Source organism: Carcharodon carcharias, chromosome 1, assembly GCF_017639515.1.
Source record: "Carcharodon carcharias isolate sCarCar2 chromosome 1, sCarCar2.pri, whole genome shotgun sequence".
In the NCBI taxonomy this organism is placed as follows: domain Eukaryota; kingdom Metazoa; phylum Chordata; class Chondrichthyes; order Lamniformes; family Lamnidae; genus Carcharodon; species Carcharodon carcharias.
The window spans coordinates 136,817,862-136,840,394 of record NC_054467.1 but is presented as its reverse complement, the minus strand read 5'-3'; the positions used below and the strand labels follow the sequence as shown (position 1 = coordinate 136,840,394).

The window sequence follows — 22,533 nt, the reverse complement described above, 5'->3', positions numbered from 1 at the left end:
TGACCAGCAGAGACTTTTCCACCTGATGCCCATTAGCTCCAGTTTTGCTAGGACACCTTGATGCCATACTTGGTCAAATGCAGTTTTAATGTCAAGGGCAGTCACTCTCAGCTCACCTCTGTACCATTTCCCACAGTTGCCTCAAGGAAATCGTCCACATGATAAAGGGTACCTAAGCCATCGAGCTAGTGGCACCCAGTGATGCTGAGGACATCCTGGATGCTGGTAAGTTGCTGCCATATGCATCTTCTCCACTTACTCCACACCCTCATCTGGACAGGTGGCAAGAGATGGTAACTACCAATGGAGTGTCTATGGACCTTTTGCTTTCCTTCCCTCATCACTCTTCTGTCACCTCTACCACCCTCTTATGCTTTTGTGTTCGGATAGTCAATAACTGTCAGTTGCTCAGCCATTGCAGCCTCAAGCAGAAAGGCAGGGGAAAGAAGAGACCTCTGAGGAAGGAGTACCATCATTTGGTTTTGCCTTGTAGCCACCAGTTCAGATATTGACACTGCACGAACGTTGGAGCCGAGTTTGGAGTCAGGACCTTCTGCAAGTTGGGGAAGGTCATTTCAACTGATGCAACCTCTCAAAATAGGGCCCCTCCTACTTTTTCCAGTTGTATGTGGTGGATGTGGTCTCCTCCTTTCCTCCTTCTCTGCCATCTTCCTCCTTCCAAGGTGGTCTCTGTGCTCAGGGCTCTCAGAATTGCAAAGTACAACCACTAACAAGGACATCTTCTTGGATGCGTACTGCTGGGTGTCCTAAGCAGTGAAATCTTTGCTTTAGGAAACCATTGCCTTGCTCCACAGTGTTGGGTGGCTTCATGATTTTCACTGAATGCCCTCTGACCTCCCGTAGTGAGGCATGAGTGGAGTGGGTAGCCCTTATCATCAAACTACCATCCTGTGGTGCCTTGCAAGCCTAAGGATGTTCGGTAATGTCAACTGTAGCAGGATAAAAACATTGTGCTTGCTGCCAGAATAACAAGCATTCATTGAAAGGAATTTCTTGGTGTGGCCATGCCTCAATTGTTCATTGAGTGATTATCCTTGTTGTGGTGTTGCTCCCCTGTTGACACGGGGAGCGTATTGCACCATCTGGAAGTCACCATCTTGGAGAATGCATGCGTCCTTTCATCTTGATCTTCCCTCATCAGGGAGATGAGAATGAAGACCCATCTCTTCCTGTTGAGTACTTCTGTCACCTCCCTGATACTTCTGTGAATGGCAAACTGACACACATTGCTGATGTCACCTGCTCCCACCTAAATGGATCCCTTTACATTGGAAGAAAGGTGAAGGTGATTTTCACAGCCAGGGAGAGTCATTCTCACCTTGGTTTAAGGCTCCAGGTCTTCATGAAGGAGGTGACATAACTCCATCAGTATATCCTTTGTGAAGCACAGTCTCCTCAGGCACTGCTATTGATTCTCCCAATCTAAACTGGTGCTCCCAGAAAAGCCTCTTGGGACAGGGCCACCTTCCCCTCCCTCAGATAGATTCCTCTCTCTGCCTCCTCCTCTCCATGTCTTGCTCATGTTGCAGAGCAAGTGACACTTACTAATGCTTGCATACTTCTGTAAAGACAATGTTGGTTCTTCCCTTCTTGTGGTCAGCAAAAACCTCCATATTGCTCTAGCAACTCACTACAGTGTTCCCACAAACTTTGCCTCAGCACAAGTAAGACAAAAGCACTAATAAAGCAAAATATTCAGAGAATCTGGCATATCTTTGGAGAGAGAAGCAAAGTTAATGGCTGGAATTCTCAGGGTAGCTTGAAGATGGCCATGGAAGCAGGAAGGCTGGCAAAATGGTGTGGGAGGGGGATCAGGAGTGTCTAATGCCATTTTGTCAATGGCAGGAAAGTTTGTTGATCGGCTACCCACTGGAAGCCTAGCTGAGCCAGTTAAATGACCAATTAAGAGCCACTTCTTACTACTGTGGGCATTTTGCCCACATCAGGAGGGCCCATTGTCATGTGAGGTGATCGCTGGGTGAAACCTGGAGGCCTCCCAGCAGGCTCTGGGCTGGCCCACCTTTCTGAGCACTCCATGGCCCACTGAGGAGTCCCCCGGTGGCAATGGCAGCCCCTGTACCTAAGTCTCCTAGCACAGGACATACCCACATCTTCCTCTACCTTAATTTCAACATTTGTAGAGCACCTTCATCAGCGCTTTCCCACATCAGGGATTCTTATGAGCTCTGTAATAAGGTTAGTTATTTGCACTTGTATAGCTGCACTCACAGGAGGTTCCACTAACATTCATTTCATTCCAGTCTGGGTTTGCTTCTGAGAGAACAGGGTGCCAACCCACTGTATGAGACAATTGCTACAATTGGTGCATTTTTATACTTAGCATTTGCACTTTGTGAATTTTTTCTTGAGAACACTTCAACAGCAACAGTTTATTCTTAACTAAGGCAAGTCTCAGTTGGTGCTATGGCAGATCATTAAAGATTTCTGTCACTTGCAAAGTACAAGCTTCCTTTCTGCAGTACGCTGTCTGTCACCGATTCTGCCTTCAACTCCTCTTGCATAACAAGATTCATGATCACGTGTGAAATCACCATGATCACAGTCTTCGATGTCACAAGTTGCTTTGTTACGGCTAACATTGTCTGCCATAGTAGTATGGCTAAACGTGTCACTACTCAGTTGTGTGAATCTGCAAGATTCTCAACCTCGAAGTTGTATTGATGAAGATGATCTGACCACCTGTAGATGCATAGATGTTGATGATCATATTCTGACATGGCTAACAATGTAGTCAGTGTTTGCTGATCGGTGCAGAAAGTGAACTTTCTACCGTAGAGATACATGTGCCAATGTTCATGAGTGTGGATGCAGGCTAGGGCTTCCCACTCTCCAGTAAGTTATTTGCATTCAGTTTCTGACAATGGGTGTGATACATAAGCGATTGGCTGTTTGCTTCCTTCAATGTACTGAGTGTTCAGCTCCAATTGCATTTTCTGATGCATCTATTGTGATAGACATTTCCATGCAAGACTGACGGAGATGCTATCTTCAACTTTAACATATCAAACACTGTTTACTGTGCCATTATCCATTCCCATTGGAAGCTCCTGTGCAAAGAAGCACAAAGAGTGAATTCTGCATCCTTATGGATAAATTTGTGATAAAAGTTGGTAGTACCAAGGAACAATGCTGACTCTTTCAAGTAGACGGAGTCAGAAGCAGATGAATGGCTTTGACATTGTTGTGTGTAGGCTTTACTCCTGCTGCTGTCACTCTGCATCCTAGAAAGTCATGCTGTGAATGCTTCCTTCTTGCATGCTGTGAACGTGCATTTGTCCTTGTTGAGCATCAAATTCTGTCATGCGAGTTAAGTGAGCACCACTGCTAACTGCTGATCATCTTCTGCTTTGTCCCTTTCATGGACAATGATGTCATCAAGTAAATTGCAGTCCCCTCAATGTCTGACAAGACTGAAGGGATGATTTTCTAGAAGGTACTAGATGAACTTAGTCCATATGGCATTCTTAGGTACTGAAACACACCATCCTGAGTAACAAAATCTGTAAGATATCAGCTTTTCTCTGCTAGTAATATCTGTTGATAGCTTCATCTTATTTCGAACTTCATGAAGACTGTGGAGTCATGAAATGACGCTGATAGTTCTAGTATCATAGAAAATGGACACTTTTCTGGACCTATTGACCACTTTAAGATCAATGCATTAAGTTCACCATTCTTGAGTTGCGCAATGACTAGGTTCAATATCCATGGCAATGAGTCAATTCACTCAATCATACTGTCTGATTCTAATCATTTCAGCTCCTGGGACACTTTGACACAGATTGCAACCATCTCAAATTTTGCCAAACTGATGGAATTAATGTGTCGATGCAGAGTATGGCAGTACCTCTTAATCTCCCCAAATCCATTAAGTAAGAAAGTGTATGTATAAGGATGTTTGCATAGCGAACTGGAACTGTGATCGTTCCCATAACTGGAATAATTGAATTGTCATAAGCTTGAAGGGTGCCTGTTGCAGGAATGAGAGAAAGTTGCAAAAAAAACTGATGTTTGCCAGCCATTATAGATACTTTCATGCTAACATCAATGAGAAGCAACACAGATGTCTGCAATCTCGACTGAGCATTCCTTAAAAAGACCTAGTGCTTTATTACATGTATGTATGTATGTATGTATGTGTGTGTCTCTATCTGTCTTAGTTGAATTAGTCTTGGTGCTTTGATGTAAGAAGAGAAGTTAGGTTTGAAATGTTAATTAGGTAAACATGGGGAAGTTTAGAAACGTAGACATCAAGGGAACATTTGTATTTTTAAATAAACCAGACTAGATTGTTTTCAAAAGAGGGAGTGAAATGAGTCACCAAAGTTTAGAAACAGTGGCCAGGATTTTTCAGTTGGCGTGTGGGGACAGGTCCAACACATAAAATGATACGTGATGACACCAGGTGTGCGTCCTGACATCATCACGCTGCCTCGTGATGTTTCGTTTGGCAGGCGTGCACCTGAGTCGGCTTTGCGCCCGCCGATAACTGATAGGCCTATTAAGACCATTATCAAATTAATTAATGTCATTGTTTACGCTGCCCGTCCAACCTTAAGGCTGGCGGGCAGGTGAAAAGGCCCAGCAGCCTTCATGTTTTTAGGAAACCTCATCCAGGAGTGGTATCAGGTTTCCTGAAGCTTTTACTACTTAAATAAAAATTTTATATAAAGAATAAAAACATGTCCCACCTCATGAGATATAGTCACATGAGGGGACATGTCTCATTAAAATTTTAATTTCTGTAAAAATGTTTTCACAAACCACTTCAATCTCCCTGAGGCAGCTCTGTGCCTCGGAGATTGAAGCACTCTTTTACGCACGTGCACGAAAGAGCGCTGGCCATGACTCTCCCTCCTCCCCTTGCCTGCACAGGTAGTGCTAAGCGCTAAGGCTTGTGTCTTATGCTGGGCGGACATTAATTGGCCCACCCACATAAAATGGCGGCAGGGAACCGATCGTGGACAGCGGTTGGCTCCATGACTGCCCCCACCCGATCCCACTGAGCCTGCCCGACATGGGAAAAATTCAGGCCAGTGTGTTTATTTTTCCCAAAGATTACAGATAAAAATTAGTGCTATGAGAGAGTCTTATTATCAGGAAGATAAAGTCCAAATACATAGCATAACAATGGGTATTTGCATTGAAAGAGGGAACTATGTATAAAGGAGAGAAGACTGTTTGTAAGGGAAGGCATTTTTTAAGATCTTACAAGTGTGCAAAAGCCTTCAGCATTTACGCCTCAAGCTGCTGTCCTCGAGGACTGAAATTAAGAAAGCTTACTTTGAATTTGACTTGTTCAGGGTATCATGTTTATTTGCCTGGGTATTTTAAAATTTAAGTGTCTTACTGTTGCCTTAACAAAAGCGTAATCGTGAGTTATAATGATTAGGGGATTTAGAAATTATTGTAGTAATTTGTGGATCTTTGTATATATTTAAAATAATTTCTCTTAGTCATAAATGTTTAATCCAGTTTTGTAAAAACCGATAAGACTTGGTGGTCTTATTCCTACTGAATTCAAGGCATGCATCTTGGAATTTATATAAGTTGAAAATTAGTTGTGACCGTTGTTTCAAGTTTCCCTCTGGGATTTGAACAGGTCAGCATTTACCATCTGCTGTGCCATAACACTCCCTAACAGCATGGTGGGTGTACCTACACCACATGGACTGTAGCAGTTCAAGAAGGCAGCTCCCACCACCTTCTCAAGGGCAGTTAGGGATGAACAATAAATGCTGGCCTAGCCAGCAATATTCACATCTCATGAACAAATAAAAAAATCCAGAATTTGGGTACAACTTTAAGGGTATCTGACCATGATGGGCTCTCTGGCATACCTGGTGGAACATATATCATTAGGTCATCACACTTGTCTTTAGCCTGAAGTATTTTTCAAGGGCACTCACCATGCAAACATGTCATCTGTGAACTGCTCGGATACTCCCTGGATTTTTGCTCTGAGACTAGGTATGAGTATTATCTCCTTGTGTATCACTGCTACCTGAGGACCATCCATACCTGTTACAACCAAGTAGATCTTTGAATGCCAAAATTCATCAATTCCAAGGCTTGGGTGGATCTTCCAGTGAAGAAAGGAAATGTGCTGAAGCTGGTGAATTTAATTAATCTCCACCATCCTCATTGCCTGTTGCTGTGTTTTATGCCTTGGGCATTTATCTAATGCTTATTCAATGTTTTAAAATATCTGCTCTCATGCTTCTGTCTGCTTGCTTCAGTTTTGTTTCTTTTTCTCAGTCCACCACATCCTGGCTTAATTAATCCCATACAGGGAACCAAGAGCAGATATCAGACACACATATTCAAACACCGAACAATTCAACAACGAACACTACAACTAGTTCTGGAGAACATTTCTTCAGCACTACAGCCAGGGTGTTGTTGGGACCCATAGCCTTTGGTGTATCCTGTGTACTCGGCCATTTCCTGATATCATCTAGAGATTACATGTTGTGGTAGAATATAATTTTTGTTACTTGGTAGTACAGACCTTGAACATTGAAAAAAGGGACACTTTTTGTCAAAGCTTTTCATCTTACACTCATCAGGACAATTCACAAGAAAATGCCAATGTCAGCAGAAACAACATATTTATGCTGTATGAGAAGATAGTGCTGATTGGTAGAGATGTTGCCATGGAGAATGCACCAGTTGATGGTGACTGACAGTTAACTGCCGAGCATTGTTTTGAGTTTAAACCAGACAGCTTGACTCTAATTGGTCAAGAACATTGCCCTGGGGAACGAACCAGCGAATAGCTGTCACTTATTTTGTTTAGCTGAAACAGGCACAATGTGTGTACATGTTCTTTCTGTCTACGAAGAACAGGGCCCTGTGTGTTAACATATGTAGCTTCCAATACACACAAATGCATTACACTGTAAGCCTAACTGACAATCTTAAATTGGTTGTCAGCATACAACACACTGTCCAACATTAGATGTGATTCCGCAATTGGACAATATTTGGCAAATAATCCTCAGTGTGATAAGAATTAGATTCACAACCAATTTAACATTGTCAGTTGGGTTTACGGTGTGGCACTGTTCTTTGCAGACAGAAGAACACATTGCGCCTGTTTCAGCTAAACAAAATAAGTGACAGCCATTTGCTGGTTCATTCCCCAGGGCAATGTCTCAACCAATCAAAGTCAAGCTTCCTGGTTTAAATTTCAAACAATGCTTGGCAGTTAACTGTTAGTCACCATAAACTGGTGCATTCTCCATGACAATTCCTCTACTAATCAGAATCCACTTGCTAAACAATCAGCACCCTCTTCTCATACAGTATAAATATGTTGTTTCCCCTGACTTTGGTATTTTGTTGTGCTTTGTCCTGATGAGTGCAAGACAAAAATCTTCAACAAAAAATGCCTCTTTTTACAGGAATATAATTCTGCTGCTGCTGATAGCCCACAGTGCCTCACAGATGCCCATTTTTGAGCTGCTAGATCTGTTCTGAATCTATCCCATTTAGCATAGTGGTAGTCCCACATAACATGATGGCGCATGTGCTCAGTTTGAGGGCAATGCTTCATATCCACAAGTATTGTGTATTGGCCAATCCTACCAATACTGTCATGGACAGATACATCTACAACAGGTAGAGTGGTGAGGACAAGGTCAGGTAGATGTTTCCTTTGTGCTGATTCTCTCTCCGCCTGCCGCAGGCCCAATCTGGCAGGTATGACCTTCAGGACTCGGCCAGCTCAGTCAGTGGTACTGCTGAGTCACTCTTGATGATAGGCATTGAGGTCCCCAGCCAGAGTACTTTTGGTGCCTCACTACCTTCAATGCTTCTCCCAAGTGGTGTTCAAAATGGAACAGCCCTGATTCATCTGTTGACGGAGGGCGGTAGATGGTAATCAACAAGAGGTTTCCTTGTCTATGTTTGACTGATGCCATGAGACTTTGTGGGGTCTGGAGTCAATATTGATGACTCCTAGGGACACTCTCTTATGACTGTATACCACTGTGCTGCCAGTTCTGGACATACTTAGGGTTGGTGATGGATGAGTCTAGAATATTGACTGTAGGGTATGATTCAGCAAGTAAGACTATGTTAGGCTGTAGCTTAACTAGTTTATAGGACAGCTGTCCTAATTTTGGCACAAGTCCTCAGATGTTAGCAGGGAAGACTTTAGTGTTGACTGGACATGGTGTGTTTTTATTGTTCCTGGTGCCTAGGTCAATGCCAAGTGGTCTGTCTGTTTTTATTCTTATTCAACTTTTCTGTAGGGGGTTGGTACAGCTGAGTGGCTTGCTAGGCCATTTCAGAGGGCAATTAAGGGCCATTTATATTGCCATGGTCTGGAGTCAATAAGTAAACCAGACCAGGTAATAATGGCAGATTCCCTTCCATGTAGGGCGCTAGTTTTTAATGAAAATCCAGTGGTCACCATTACTGAGACTAGCTTTTCACTCTAGATTTATTAAGTTTAAATTGCCCCAGCTGCCAGGGTGGTATTTGAGCTCATGTCTTCAGCCGATTAGTCCAGGCCTCTGGATTACTAGTTCAGTAACAGTACTATGATGCTACCATTCCCATTTGCCATCCTGTGAACTTTCAAAGTCACATTGCCAATTTAGTGCCAATTAAAGCATTTGTGGCAGTTTTATGCTTTGGATAAATTTGGACTTGGGCTTTATTTTAAATGGGCACTTACATGAAGCAAGCATGGGCAATCAGCATCTCTTCAGTACGGGCAGAATACAGTTCCCAGCTCCAATGTCAAACTGCTTGTCTCAAGAATTCAGAGATCATGTCTTCACTTGTTCTTCAAATATTTGCACTTGTCATGCAGCTTGTCTTGAGCAATGGGGTGTTTGCACATACATTCAGGCTATTATTGTTTTCAGAGAAGATCACATTGTGAAAAGATCAGCTTACATGCCTCACTTAGCAAAACAAATGCTTACCACATTATTTTCCATTGAGAAATTGAGACGTTGTACCAAAGGTTGCAATGCAAGGCTGTACTGGAAAGAAAATAATATTAGAGAAGAAAATCATAGAACCATAGAAAAGTTACAGCACAGAAGGGGGTCATTTGGCCCATCTTGTCCATGCCAGCCCGAGGACACCCTGGTGCCCTTTCTAACCCCACCTTCCTGCACCCGGCCCATAGCCCTGCAGTTTACAGCACTTTAGGTACAGATCCAGGTACTTTTTAAGAGAATTTAAAGTTTGTGCCTCTACCACCAACTTGGGCACCGAATTCCAGACACCCACTACCCTCTGCGTAAAAAAGTTCTTCCTCATGTCCCCCCTGCACCTTCAAATCAGGGAGTAGTGATCAGGTAACTCAAAATTGAATTTATAGCCCCAAATGCTTAGGAAAAAGGGAAACTTGAGGGAAGCCATAAGGTCCATACTTGTGAAGGAGTACTATACAGTCATGTGCATCAGGACAGAATGCAGCTGTGTGCAACACCATGATGACAAAAGCTGTACGTTTAAGTCCTAACTTGCACCAAGTCCTGTTACTCCATCTCACCTCTCCTCAGACCTACATTGGGTCTTGGTTAAACAATGCCTCAATTTTGAAATCTCATCCTTGTTTTTAAATCTCTCCAATGCCTCTCCCCATCCCATCTCTGTAACCTCCTCCAGCTGCACAAACCACTGATTTTATACTCATGTAAGTCTGGTATCTTGAACATCCCTGATTTTACTTGCTCCACCAGGGCCAGAATTCTGTCCCATGGGCAGGCGTGTGCCTGATCCGTCCAGTCCCGACGTCATCGCACACTCGCGCATGGTATCTCACTAGGCGGGCACGTGCGGCAGTTGGAAGCATGCCCACCTACAATTACGTGGGCAATTAAGCCCATTAAGGAGGCAATTGAAAGCAATTGGTGGACTGGCCAATTGGCCAGGCGGCCTTTACATTTTCACTCAAATCTCGATCCAGGTCGGGATGAAATCTCCAAGGGGAAATAAAATAAAAAGAGACATCTGGGGTTTGTTTTTTATGAGGTATGCTTTTAGGTACTTGATTGTGCTGCACGGACTTATTTTACAGCATTTTTGTTGTTTCATTTATTCTGTGAAGGTCTGCATCTGTCTCACTTGAAGCGTCACCAGCACCCTCAGTGACACTGGTGCCCGCCCTCTTCCCATTCCCACCGATAGTGCTGGGCCTTTCTCAGTATGCATTTCACACTGGCTGGCCAATATTTGGCCTGCCAGTGTGAAATCGCGGTCAGGGGTCGATCACGGTTGGGGGCTCATTTTCCCATCCGCTCCCAGGCCCACCAATCACGCGCACCCAACAAGTGAAAAATTCAGGCCCAGAGTTCAGCTGCCAAGGCCCTGTGCTTTGGAATTCCCTCCCTAATTTCTCTGTCTCTCTAACTTTCTTTCCTCCTTTAAGACACTCCTTAAAACCTACTTCTTTGACTAAGCTTTTGGTCATCTGGCCTATTATCTCCTTATGGTCTCAGTGTAATATTTTGTTATTAATTCCCCTGTGAAGTGCATTGGAATGCTTTATTACCTTAAAAGGTGTTAAATGAATGTGACTTGTTGCTGTTGCTCTTCTTCTGTTAAAGTGAACAAATACCTGGCCTTCACCCAAAGAGATAATCCCTTCTAGGAAAACCTTCGACCTGATTTACAGGTGCTCCGTCAACATTCTGTCAGTCACATTAAGACCCCAAGCCCTGACAACCTGCCATAAATTGTCCAGGCAAATCAGTTTTATGTGTTCTTAAAATTTCCCCTTGCTGGTTTGTCCTGTTTGGATCTTGTTTTCCTTTGTCCTGGAAAGGGCTATGCTTACTTATTTTTTAGCTCCTTGGTAAATAAATCTTAAACCTTGGCGAGGCGACATCTTTTTCTTGCACTTCCTACAGCCAATATTTACACATACTTCTTGGCCAAGCAGCTTGCACTGCTTCTTCCAGCTGTACAGCCAGGAACAGTTCTAGTCATGAAAAGCCCGCCAGCAATGATTGCTGTAATTTCCAATACACAGATACATTTGCATCTGCAAGATAGAACAATTGCCGTCACTGAAAGAAATAGAAGGAGGCAATCAGCAACCTCCATCAGCCAGCCAAAAAAAAGTGAGATTGTTTTTCAACCATTTTTAATCCTTCCAGGAAATAGGCAGGCCGATTTTTAAAAATAACATCTGCCTGTGGTCATCTAAACCCAACTGATGTGATTTTTAGGTGAGCCCATTAAAGTGCTGCCGACATTTCCCTGAAACAGTGGTGAGTCTAATAAATTGTATCAGAATGCTCGAACTCCTCTTTGCAATTTTCAGTACCATCGAGTGCACATTCTTCCCACTGGTGCTAAACCTTGAGTGGCACAACCAGCATTTTATAAACCAATCAGGAGGATGCTCACACATTGGTCATTAAAAGTTTTGCTTTGCATTTTGGTGGAGCCAGAAGAGGCTCTGGAGCCATCACTTCCCCACCACAACCCATGCACCCCACCCCCCCAAACCCCCCTATGCACCTCCCACCATCCCACCACCAAGATCGGCAAACAGGCTTTCACTGCACCCTCAGCAGCTTGGTAACCTAATACAAACAAGGCCTGAAACTAAGAATAGTTCTGGCCTCGCGCTACTGGTACCTGGCAAATGTCAAAAATCACCCCGTTGCTTCAAGCCTGCAAAATTTGGAGCAGTGCCAACATTTCCTCAGCAGAGGGGAGTACAATCAGTGACAGGACATCATTGTAGATTGCCCACTTCTAGGAACTTCCTGAAACTAAAAATAGGACCAATGAGAGTGTTTCCAGCAGATTGTACTTTTACTCTGCTCCACTTGCTGTCTGCTTGGCTGCAAAGGCCTGATCGTTATTAACTTTGAGCTCTCAGGACAGATGAAAAACATTCAGCCATTAGTCTCAGGCACATGCTTCTGTTGACAGGTCCAAATTTGTGGCTCCCTGTGGCATGGGGAACACGGCAGTTGCCTGGAGGCAGCCTCCCAGTGGCGGATTGGGGAGCCAGTGCTGCATGCAGGCTTTGAGGCCCTCCGTTTCTACCTGGTCACAGGCTACCCACTGGACGAGTTTCTCCTTCATGATGGTGGCACAGCAGCATAATTTAATCGTCTTAAATGTTGTTAGAGGGCACATCACAATGGAGGCACCCTCCCTTTTCCTTACCTGAAATGGCAGGCTGCAACTCCTTCTGTGCTGGAGAATCTCCTATTAGCCTCTCAAATCTTCAAGAGCCTCTCCCTCCCCAGCCAGCCACTGATTAATTTAGGGAAAATCACTACCAGGTATTGCATAATATAGGGTACTCCACCCATTTGGCCATAACGTCAAGGTCCCAACTCAAAACACAAAATCCTCTGGCTGATAATTATCCAGTGATCTCTGCTGGACATGAGTATGTGCGAGAATTAAGTAAGAGTTAGATCAGACTTGGCTGTGGTCACATAGCCTACCAATATTCACTATTAATTCTTGTGTAGTTACTTGGGTTGAGAGCAGAGAGTGAACACTTTCAATGGTAAAGGATCAATTCTTTTAGAAGAAGAGATCAGGGAAGAAAATTAGCAAGAAAAAGAGATAGATTTGCAAAGGGTTTAGCCTGTGTTCAGCTCAAATCATCAGGAATACCATATAGGCATTGTTGCATGTTGTGTATTTCAGGTAATTTCCCAAATTTTGAGATCCTGACTCTCTTTGGGATCTCTCCTGATCTCCTGGAACACCCAGAGAAACAGAGCAAACAGCCATTTACATCATTTCTCTACGGATCTCCCTCCAGAGCTCTGGTTGGAGATCAGGAAAACTCCAGGGACATTCAGTGCACAAATCAACATAAGTTTAATTATTCCAAAGAAATCTGATTTCTTTCACCTACAAATAAAGAAAACAATTGTCAGGATGTCACATGTTGGCTCCAAGACAATCAGTTGTGAAACAAGATAAATTGTTAGTGTTTTGGATATTAGTTCTTGTTTTGAAGTCACGCCTAGCAACTAGATTTATGTAATATCAACTACTGATATTATTTAAAATGCTTATAATGTAAATTCTTCATTATGCACTTTTGCCTTGTCCATGAACATGAAAGTCATCCAAGGTATGCACATGGTCCCCTGAGAGAGTCTTAAAGCTTCTCAGATACCTTGAACCCTAGGAATCATATTACTTAGTTCAAGCTTATGTTGGAAGAAATATATAGGTGAAATGTTGTTATACTTGTGCTTGAGCTTATGTTCGCTATCTTCTTAGGATGTTAGTTCTCAACACCAAAAATCCACAGGCGAGGATCAAAGTAACATTTCACTGGTTTCCACCATCCTGGCTGGACCATTGTCAAGGTGCCATCTTTCCCTCTGGTTCAGCTGACGCACTTGGTCACACAAGGCATACCTGCACTAGCCATACACCTGGTCCTATTGAAGGTCGAAGGTGTGAGAATCCTGATATTAAAGACCCCCAGCCCTTGCTTGTCCTATTCCCTTTTGGCAGTTACCTCGTAAGGGAAGGGTAGAGGCTCAAGCTCTACAAGGCCATACTGGAAATTTTGCTGCAAGGTTGGTACCCAATGTATTCAGGTGTTGACCTAGAAATGAATTGGCTGGAGTACACTGGAACAGCCGTGGGTATTTGGAGCTCCTGTTGAAGACCTGTTGTTGCAACCAGACATTGCTTGCAGACAAGGAAAAATTGTCTATCTCTTTAAACTTTTTTCCATTCTCTCATTCTTTCAATGTCTTTATCATTTTGTTTTGAGTTTTAAGTCAGTGCTAGATGAATGGGATGATCAGGTTGTCCACCCAGGGAAATGAGAGAGAATGCACATTAATATGGTCAGGCCCCACTAGCCTCTGATTAGGTGAACTATCTGCAAGTGTTTGAGTGTGACCGAGCATCTCCCAAAGTCTGTCCACGGTCTACAAGGCACAAGTCAGGAGTATGATGGAAAGCTCCCTACTTGCCTGGATAAATGCAGTTCCAACAACACTTAAGATGCTTGGCACCATCCAGGGCAAAGCAGCCTGCTTGATTGGCACCACATCCACCACCCTCAACGTTCACTCACTCCACCACCAATGCACGGTGGCAGCATATATACCATCTACAAGATGCACTGCATCAACTCAATAAAATTCCTTCAACAGCACCTTACAAACCTGTGACATTTACCACCTAGAAGGACAAGGGCAGCAGATACATGGGAACACCACCACCTGGAAGTTCCCCTCCAAGCCACACACCATCCTGACTTGGAAATACATCATCATTCCTCCATTGTCTCTAGGTCAAAATCCTGGAACTCCCTTCCTAACAGCACTTCGGGTGTACCTCTTTTTTATTCATTCACAGGATGTGGGCTTCGCTGGCTGGGCCATCATTTATTGCCCGTTCCTAGTTGTTCTTGAGAAGGTGATGGTGAGCTGCCTTCTCAAGGCACCTACACCACATGGACTGCAGCGGTTCAAGGCAGCAGCTGACCACCACCTTTTCAAGGGTAATTAGGAATGGACAATAAATGCTGGCCTAGCCAGCAATGCTCACATCCCATGAATGAATAAAAACAAATCTTTGCCAATGAGGGCAGCTGGAGTTCAATCTGGTACAGAGTCTACTTAAAGTGAGGTCTTATCTCTCAAAACAAAGTTATTCTGTTTTTTGCTAGCTTGCAAATGCGAAAGTTGAATAGTTATAGCAGTGAACATTCTGCTATAACAAGTGAGGACTCAGAGAAGCAGTCCCTTCCCCTCCAGTGAGAAGGGAATGCAAGACAAACACTGCAGCAAGCCTTGGGGGGGCTTGGGGTGAGGAGATATGCAGAGCATGTGTCACAGCCAGGACATGGATACAATGTAGAAAAAAGTTTAATGACTTGACTCACTGTGCTAATGTCTTCTTCTGTGCACTGTGTCTTTCGAAGCAGTTCCCTTCAACTACATTTCACTCCACCTGGTATTCTAATTAGCAACATACATAAAACCTGCCCTCCACCTCACTGCACTATTACCAGCTGCTATTACTCTTACAGAAAGCACATACAACATATTGTCCTCAGTTGGTTGCAGTGGAAATGCATGCTGTCTTCCTGTAATTTGCTGATACTTTCCTACTATATAACACCTCCTGATCCACAGCATGTTTCTTGGTTCACATTATACATACCACACAGCAACTTCATAATGCCAAACACAAATGCATAAACACCTATACACTAATTAGCTACTTTTCTTGCTGCAAGTCAGGAAGATGCACAATAACCCAGAAAGGAGGAGGAGGGGGGCCAGGTGGATTCCCATTTACCTTCAGATCTCAATAGCCATGGAACAGAAAGCTCTTTCCTTCTTTCTGTCCTCAGTGGGAAGGACCTTCAGGTGCTCAGCAAACTGATGACACATTGCCAATCCAATGGCCTAAGGTACCTAAACCACTGCTACCTAATCCTATAACTATTGCAACAATTCGTTGGCCAGTCTGAAGACAGATTTCCATGGGAGGGCCCAACCATATACCGAAACACTTGCATTTATATAGCACCTTTCACAACTTCAGGATTTCCCAAAGCACTTCACTGCCAATGAGGAACTGTTTGAAATGTAGTCACTGTTGTAATTTAGGAAATGTAACAGCCAAGTTGCACCCAGCAAGCTCCCACAAATAGCAGTGTGATAATCAACCACATGATTGGTTTATTGATGTTTATTGAGGGTTAAATATTGGGGCAGAGTACCAAGCATAACTCCCCTGCTCTTCATCAAAATAGTGCCATTGAACATTTTATGTCCAGCTGAGAGGATAAGTGGGCCTCGCTTTTCACTACTTCCAGACTCCAATATCCCCATATCTGCAGTACTCTCCTAAACCCTAAAAATACCCAAGAGTTTGTGTTATGCATTATCGTGAGTTATGGATTTAACTTGCGCTAGAGAAAGCCAAACCCTTGACAAGCTGTATCAGTACAGCTACAAAGCTTGCATCTACCCGACAAGGTGGAATATTGCCCAGGTATTTCCTGTCCACAAGAAGCAGGACAGATCTAACCCGCCAATTACTGCCGCATCAGTCTACTCTCAATAACCAGCAAAGTGATAGAAAGTGTCATCGACTGCTATCAAGCAGTACTTACTCAGCAATAACCTGCTTACTGATGCTCAGTTTGAGTTTTGCCAGGGCCATTCAGCTCCTGACTTCATTATGGTCTTCATCCAAACATGGACAAAAGATTTGAGGTGAGATGACTGCCCTTGACCTCAAGGCAGCATTTGACTGTGTGGCATCAAGAAGCCCTAGAAAAATTGAAGTCAATGGGTATCAGGGAGAAAAGTCTCCACATGGTTGCAGTCATACCTAGCGCAAAGGAAGATGGTTGTGGTTGTTGGAGATCAAACATCTCAGTCCTGGGACATCATTGCAGGAGTTCCTCAGGGTCATGCCCTATAGGCCCAACCATTTTCAGATGCTTCATCAATGATCTTCCCTCCATCATAAGGTCAGAAATGGGGGTGTTCAGCACCATTAGCGAGTCCTCAGATACTGAAGCAGTCCATATCCATATGCAGCAAGACCTGGACAACATTCAGGCTTAAGCTGATAAGTGGTGAGTAACATTCACACCACACAAGTTCCAGGCAATAACCACCTCAAACAAGACAGAATATAATCATCTCCCCTCGACATTCAATGACATTACTATCACTGATACCCCCAATATAACTATCCTGGGGGTCACCATTTATCAGAAACTTAACTGGACCAGCATTGGAAATACTGTGGCAAGTAACTCACCTCCTGGCTCCCCAAAGGCTGTCCGCCATCTACAAGGCAGAAGTCAGGAGTGTGATGGAATACTCTCCACTTACCTGGAAAAGTGCAGCTCCAACAAAACTCCAGAAGCTCAACAACATTCAGGACAAAGTAGCCTGCTTGATCAGCATCACCAATTTAAACTTTCAGTCCGTCCACCACCAGTGCACAGTGGCAGCATGTGCACTATATACAAGATGCACTGCAGCAACTCACCAAAGCTCTTCCGATTGCATCTTCATAACCTCTACCACCTAGAAGGACAAGGGCAGCAGGTGCATGGGAACGCCACCACCTGCAAGTTCCCCTCCAAGCCACACACCTTCCAGACTTGGAATTATATCACTATTCCTTAACTGTCGTTGGGTCACTGGAACTCCCTCCCTAACAACACTGTGGATGTACCCATGTCACATGGATTGCAGCAGTTCAAGAAGGCAGCTCATCACCTTCTCAAGGGCAAATAGGGATGGGCAATAAATGCTGGCCCAGCCAGCAAAACCCACACTCTGAAAGAATAAAAAGACATTCAATACATCTTGCAATTTATGGGTTAAGACCAGAAAATGTAACCATAAAAGCTGCTGGACGGATCTGTAATCAACAGTTTGACTTTTGTCCTTCAGTCAAATGGACCTGTCAGCTGTATCTAGTCTGATTTGCATATGGGTCCCACATTTTGTGGTTGAGTCTTTTAGGCCCTCAGAAATACTAAGAATAGCTAAGCAGAGTCATACAAAACGTTCAGGATTGTTCACTGTTACTCAGTTGTTAGTGTTCAAAATGCACCAGGCTGCTACCATGCACAACAGTCCCTATATTGCAGGACACCCGCATCCTTTGCCAACTAATCCCGGCATCTGGAGGATGTTCAAAATTAGGTCAGAGTTGCGGTGGTCAGCAGGAGAGTACGGGCGGCAGCATTAGTCAGGTAGCTAATGGAACCCCTTATCGGCAAGCAGCCATCCAGGCACTGACTTCTCCTGCTGGAAGAGCAGACCATTGCAGCATGGTAACATCATGGCACATCCCCAGAAACATGCATACATCCACATGATTGCCATGACATGTTCATTGGTGTTCTGTTTGTTTATAGAATTAAATCCCTTCTTGTGTAGGAATTAAGTGCAGGGGAAGGAAGCACTAAATAAATTAACCAAAGGATGAAAGCAAAGGAGCAATAAGAGAGAATGTGGGAATCAAAGGAGTTTAATTCAAGGGGCTTTTCTTTGTCTTTTTTTTTTGCACCTGAAGTCTTTTTTCTTATTTCAAACAACATTTAAATGTTAAAGTTACATAAGGATGGACCTCGTGCATTCTAGAAGCTGTAAAATGTTTGCCTTACTGGTTCAGTTTCTAGGTGGTTTTCACCTGTAACATGGCCAATACCCCCAAGGTTGAAGCGGTTAGCCTTTGTGAGCAGTTTGCTGTGCATCAAAACATTATGGCGGAGAAAGTTTGCTAGCTGAGTTAATAGAGAAGCCCATGCTGGGGTTTGGAGTAGGAGAGGAGATCTATCTAGAGGAGGAGGAAGCTCTGTTCAAAAGAGAGCTAAGAATTAGGGGTCCATTAATTGGGCAGGAGCATTCATCACTGGTATTCACCAAGTTTCTCTCCTTTGGAAAGAGATGTTGTGAAGACTCAACAGGTGGCTGCAATGGGTGAGGATGTGCTGTGTTATGGATATTATATGTGGAATTAGATCACTGGTTAGGCACAGTCTGATTGAATGGTGCGGAATAGGCTCAAGGGACAGTGCATGTTTCCATGCACTGAAGCAGAGAAAAAGAGAAAGAATATCAGGCAAGTTATGGCATTAGGGGATTCGATCATTTGGCCTACAGAAAGAACTCTATGCAACACAGGACACAGAAAATTAATGGTATATTGCCACCCGGATGAGGATCTGATGTCTCAGGTTGACAGGGGGAGCAGGTGAGGAATCATTTGTCATCCATGTGGGAACAAATAACATAGATAGAAATAGAACAGAGGACATTTGTGTTTCATTTTGGGCAGTAGGAGCAAGATTAAGAGAAAAAACTCAAGTTTAGTATTTTTGGAAATGCTTCCCAGCCATGCGCTCGTGAAGAGTGACAGAGGCTAATTAGACAATGCAACATGTGGCTAAAGCTTTGGTATATGGGCTGAATTTTCACCTCCATGCAGGCGCGTGCCCGGCACACACAAGTGTGAAATAGCATGTTGGGCAAGTGTCCCAATGTCATCATACACTCATGTGATATTTCGGTCAGAGGGCGCATATGGGAGTCGGCAGCGTGTCCCCCAACAATTAAGAGGGCTGTTAAACCATGAATAAATTATTTAAAGTGAATTTTTCCCTGCCCGTCCAGCCTTACGGTTGGCAGGTGAGCAAAAAGGCCAAGCAGCCTTTGCTGGATTGTGGATTTTTGAGGAAACCTCATCCATGGGTGGGATGAGGTTTCCGATATTAATTAAAAATAAAAAGAAATTTTTAAATCTCATTTCTAACATGTCCCTGTTCAGAGTCACATGAGGGGATATGTTTTCCTCTTTTTTAAAAACTTTATTTTCCATGTGAAAAATCTTCAGCTCCCTGAGGCAGCTCTGTGCCTTTTGGGAATGTCCTGCGAGCACACACGTGCTGACTTCCATGCTCCCCCTTCTCCCACCCCCCACCCAGGCAGCATCAGCGTTGCAGCATACAATTCATGCTGGCTGGCCGTTCATTGGGCCGCGGGTGGCGGACAGTTGTGCAGCCGCTCCCGGGCCCACCTTCTGCGCCCGCCCAACAAGGAGAAAATCGACCCCATGGAGTCTGAGTTCCAGTTTCTCAAACAATAGACCACCTTTTGCCTAAGCAGAATGAAAAAGCTGCATCTCAATAAATGGGTTGGGGGGTGCGGTGGTGCTATTGACAGGCAGGATAGATAAAATGATGGGGAGTGTTTTAATTAGATATGGGGAGTGATTTGCATAAACGCAACAATGAATCCATACCGATTGGAACAAATTTTGAGGTGTACCAGTGAAAATATAAAATAAAGTTCCTGAAAAGAGAGGCGTGTTGCTTAAGCTTTCCATCTTGCACTCATCAGGGCAAACACAGGAATGCCAAATTTCAAATGATCACAGCAATTTATACTACAGGAGTAAAGGATGATAAAAGGTTGGCAAATAAACATTTATGCACTATCCCACTTTCAAATTCACCTTTGAGATGGAGTGATCCAAAGCACTCCCTTTCCTCGACATGCTAGTTGAGAAATACATTAATGGGGTCTCCACTACAGTCTACTGCTAGCTTGTGTTCACTGGTCCATATAAATGTTGGGATTCATATAGCTCCATATGCTATAAGATTGACCTTATCAACAATCTTGTAAATAGGTCCATGGCTATTTTCTCACCTTGCAAGCTTGACGCAGAAATAGAGCACATCAAAGCTATCCTACTGGACAATGGCTATCCTGATCAGATCATTGCTCACTGAGTATCGTGCAAACTTGCAAATGGACCAAAGATCACCACTTTCGGGCATGAAAAGTGCCTGGAAAGATGAAGTATTTCAAAAATTTGAACAAGTTAAGCAAGCCGTTCTATGGTCCTACTGTGCAGTGCTATGTGAGTGATCCTTTCCGTTAGTAGAACGCTGCTGTCAGTCCAAAAAGATGTTCCGTCTACCACACAATTGAGCAACATAGTGTATGAATTTCAGTGTCAGTGCAATGCCAGGTAGGTAGGCCATACATCCCAATGATTGGCTAATCAAATCAAACAGCATGTTCCTTTGGTTATTCATAATAGGCAGAGTACAGACTACTCAACTAGCCAGCACTTGCAAAGCCCAAAACAAAACATCTATTGTTAGATGTAATTCCAGGAATCCTGAGTGCGATAATAGCTACACTAACAATCAATTTAAGATGATCAATTGAGATTGTAACGTGACTTATTTTCACTTGCTAGAAGCAACATATATTAATATACCTGACTCATTCTCTGCAAAACAAAAGGAATATGTTCAAGACTTGCACCTTTGAGTTACTTGGGAGCTGGGTGAGCCAAAATATCCCTATTGCTTTTCCATGGCCACGCCTCGGCAAATCCGAGTCAACTTGCCAACCAATCAGCATCCTTTTCTCCTTTAGTATAAATTGTTGTGATTGTTTAAAATTTGGCATTCTTACATTTGTCCTCATAAATGCAAGATGATAAGTTTCAGCAACATGTCTCTTTTCAACAAAAAAGTTTAATAAGTCTAATTTAAGTGAATAAATGAGATAAATAAAGCAATGACATTAATAAGATAAATACAACAGGTAAAATTAAATTGGAACTGCTTGAATTGATACAAGAATCTGACCAATAAGATGTGTGATCTGGAATGTCTTGCAGGTGTTGATTAATTGGACATGATTAACAACATAGACACAGATACACACGTGCTGGAATACTTCTAGTCAGTGAGATACATGTCTCATATGGAGAAAAGGAGGTGGTGTGGCAGAATATATAAATGAGACATAAGTAAGGGAGGACCAAATCTCACCATGGCATGGGACTTTAACTTCAATTAATTAGTAAATCTGGAATGAAAAGCTAGTATCAATAATGGTATCCATGTAACAACCAGTTTTTCTGAAAACCCTTCTGATTCACTATGTGTTTTATGGAAGGAAATCTGTCATCATCCTTACCTGGTCTGGCCCATATGTGACCCACAGCAATGTTGTCGACTCTAAACTGCTCTCTGAAATGGCCTCAGAGGCAATAAATGCAGTCCTAACCAGCAATGCCCACAACTCATGAACAAATAAAGAAAATCTTCATCTCATTTTTACTGGCGTTGCTGGTTTTGTTTAAGTTGTCTTCATCTGAAAAGAGCACATCCCTTGTGAATACTTGGAGGAAGTAGTTATTCAGAATGTTTATTTGGTTTCAAGCCTGTTTGCATCTTTTAGTGTTTCCAGCTCTTCCCTGACATCTCTCTGGTAGTACTGAATCATGCTCTGTTATTGAATTATGCCAGAGCTGCTTTTCTCTATATTCCTCTTTGGACCCTTGATCAAGCTTTTAACGTGTTTCTGTGTTTGCTTATTGTCATCTCGGTGAACCCATTCACTTTATACCTGCAGGATTTGTAGAGGTTGTTTTCCCTCTTTATTTTACTTTTAATTTGTTTTGTTAACTTGTTTGCGTTCGCATGCAATTTGCTTCTGTCTCCTCACCCTCTGCTAGCCACTCCACCTCACCCCACCCCACCCCACCCCACCCCACTCCATTCCTTTTAAAATAGGGCTATTTTTGTTCAATTCATTTAGGAGTACAAATTACTTCAGATATTATACAATGATATCTCGAAATGAAGTTATTTCCTAAAGGCACACATTGTTCGGTGTATACTTTTTTGCTGTTCTTTCATATTTGGAGAAATTTGTTGTTCTTAGACGCAAAAATATCAGCATGCCTTTTGTAATATTCTCCTCATTGTTTTTGAGGGATATGCAGGCCTAGATTTTTGAATTGGCTTTAATATATTGCTGGTATTAACTCGTTTGAAATTATTTTGTTAATGCCAGCATTAAAAATAACACTATCAGATTTAAGTAATATTAAAAAATTGGTTGAAATTTCTTTCCTAATACACTGATTAATGTTCTCCTATCCAATTCTTGTGTAAGTTAAGTTAACAGAGCATTGACATGTCTATAATAAATGGATTAC

General features: G+C 43.0%; 1 long non-coding RNA gene across 1 annotated transcript in view; it reads right to left on the bottom strand.

Annotated features, from left to right (window-relative positions):
• Nucleotides 1–21,553, bottom strand: part of LOC121277060 — a 36,007-nt gene extending 14,454 nt beyond the window's left edge. The window contains exons 1-2 of the long non-coding RNA XR_005942796.1: nucleotides 21,507–21,553; nucleotides 8,982–9,036 (exon numbers count right to left, since the gene is read on the bottom strand). This is a non-coding gene — a long non-coding RNA (uncharacterized LOC121277060). The remainder of the gene's footprint in view (nucleotides 1–8,981; nucleotides 9,037–21,506) is intronic.
• Between the last annotated feature and the right edge of the window lie 980 nt (nucleotides 21,554–22,533).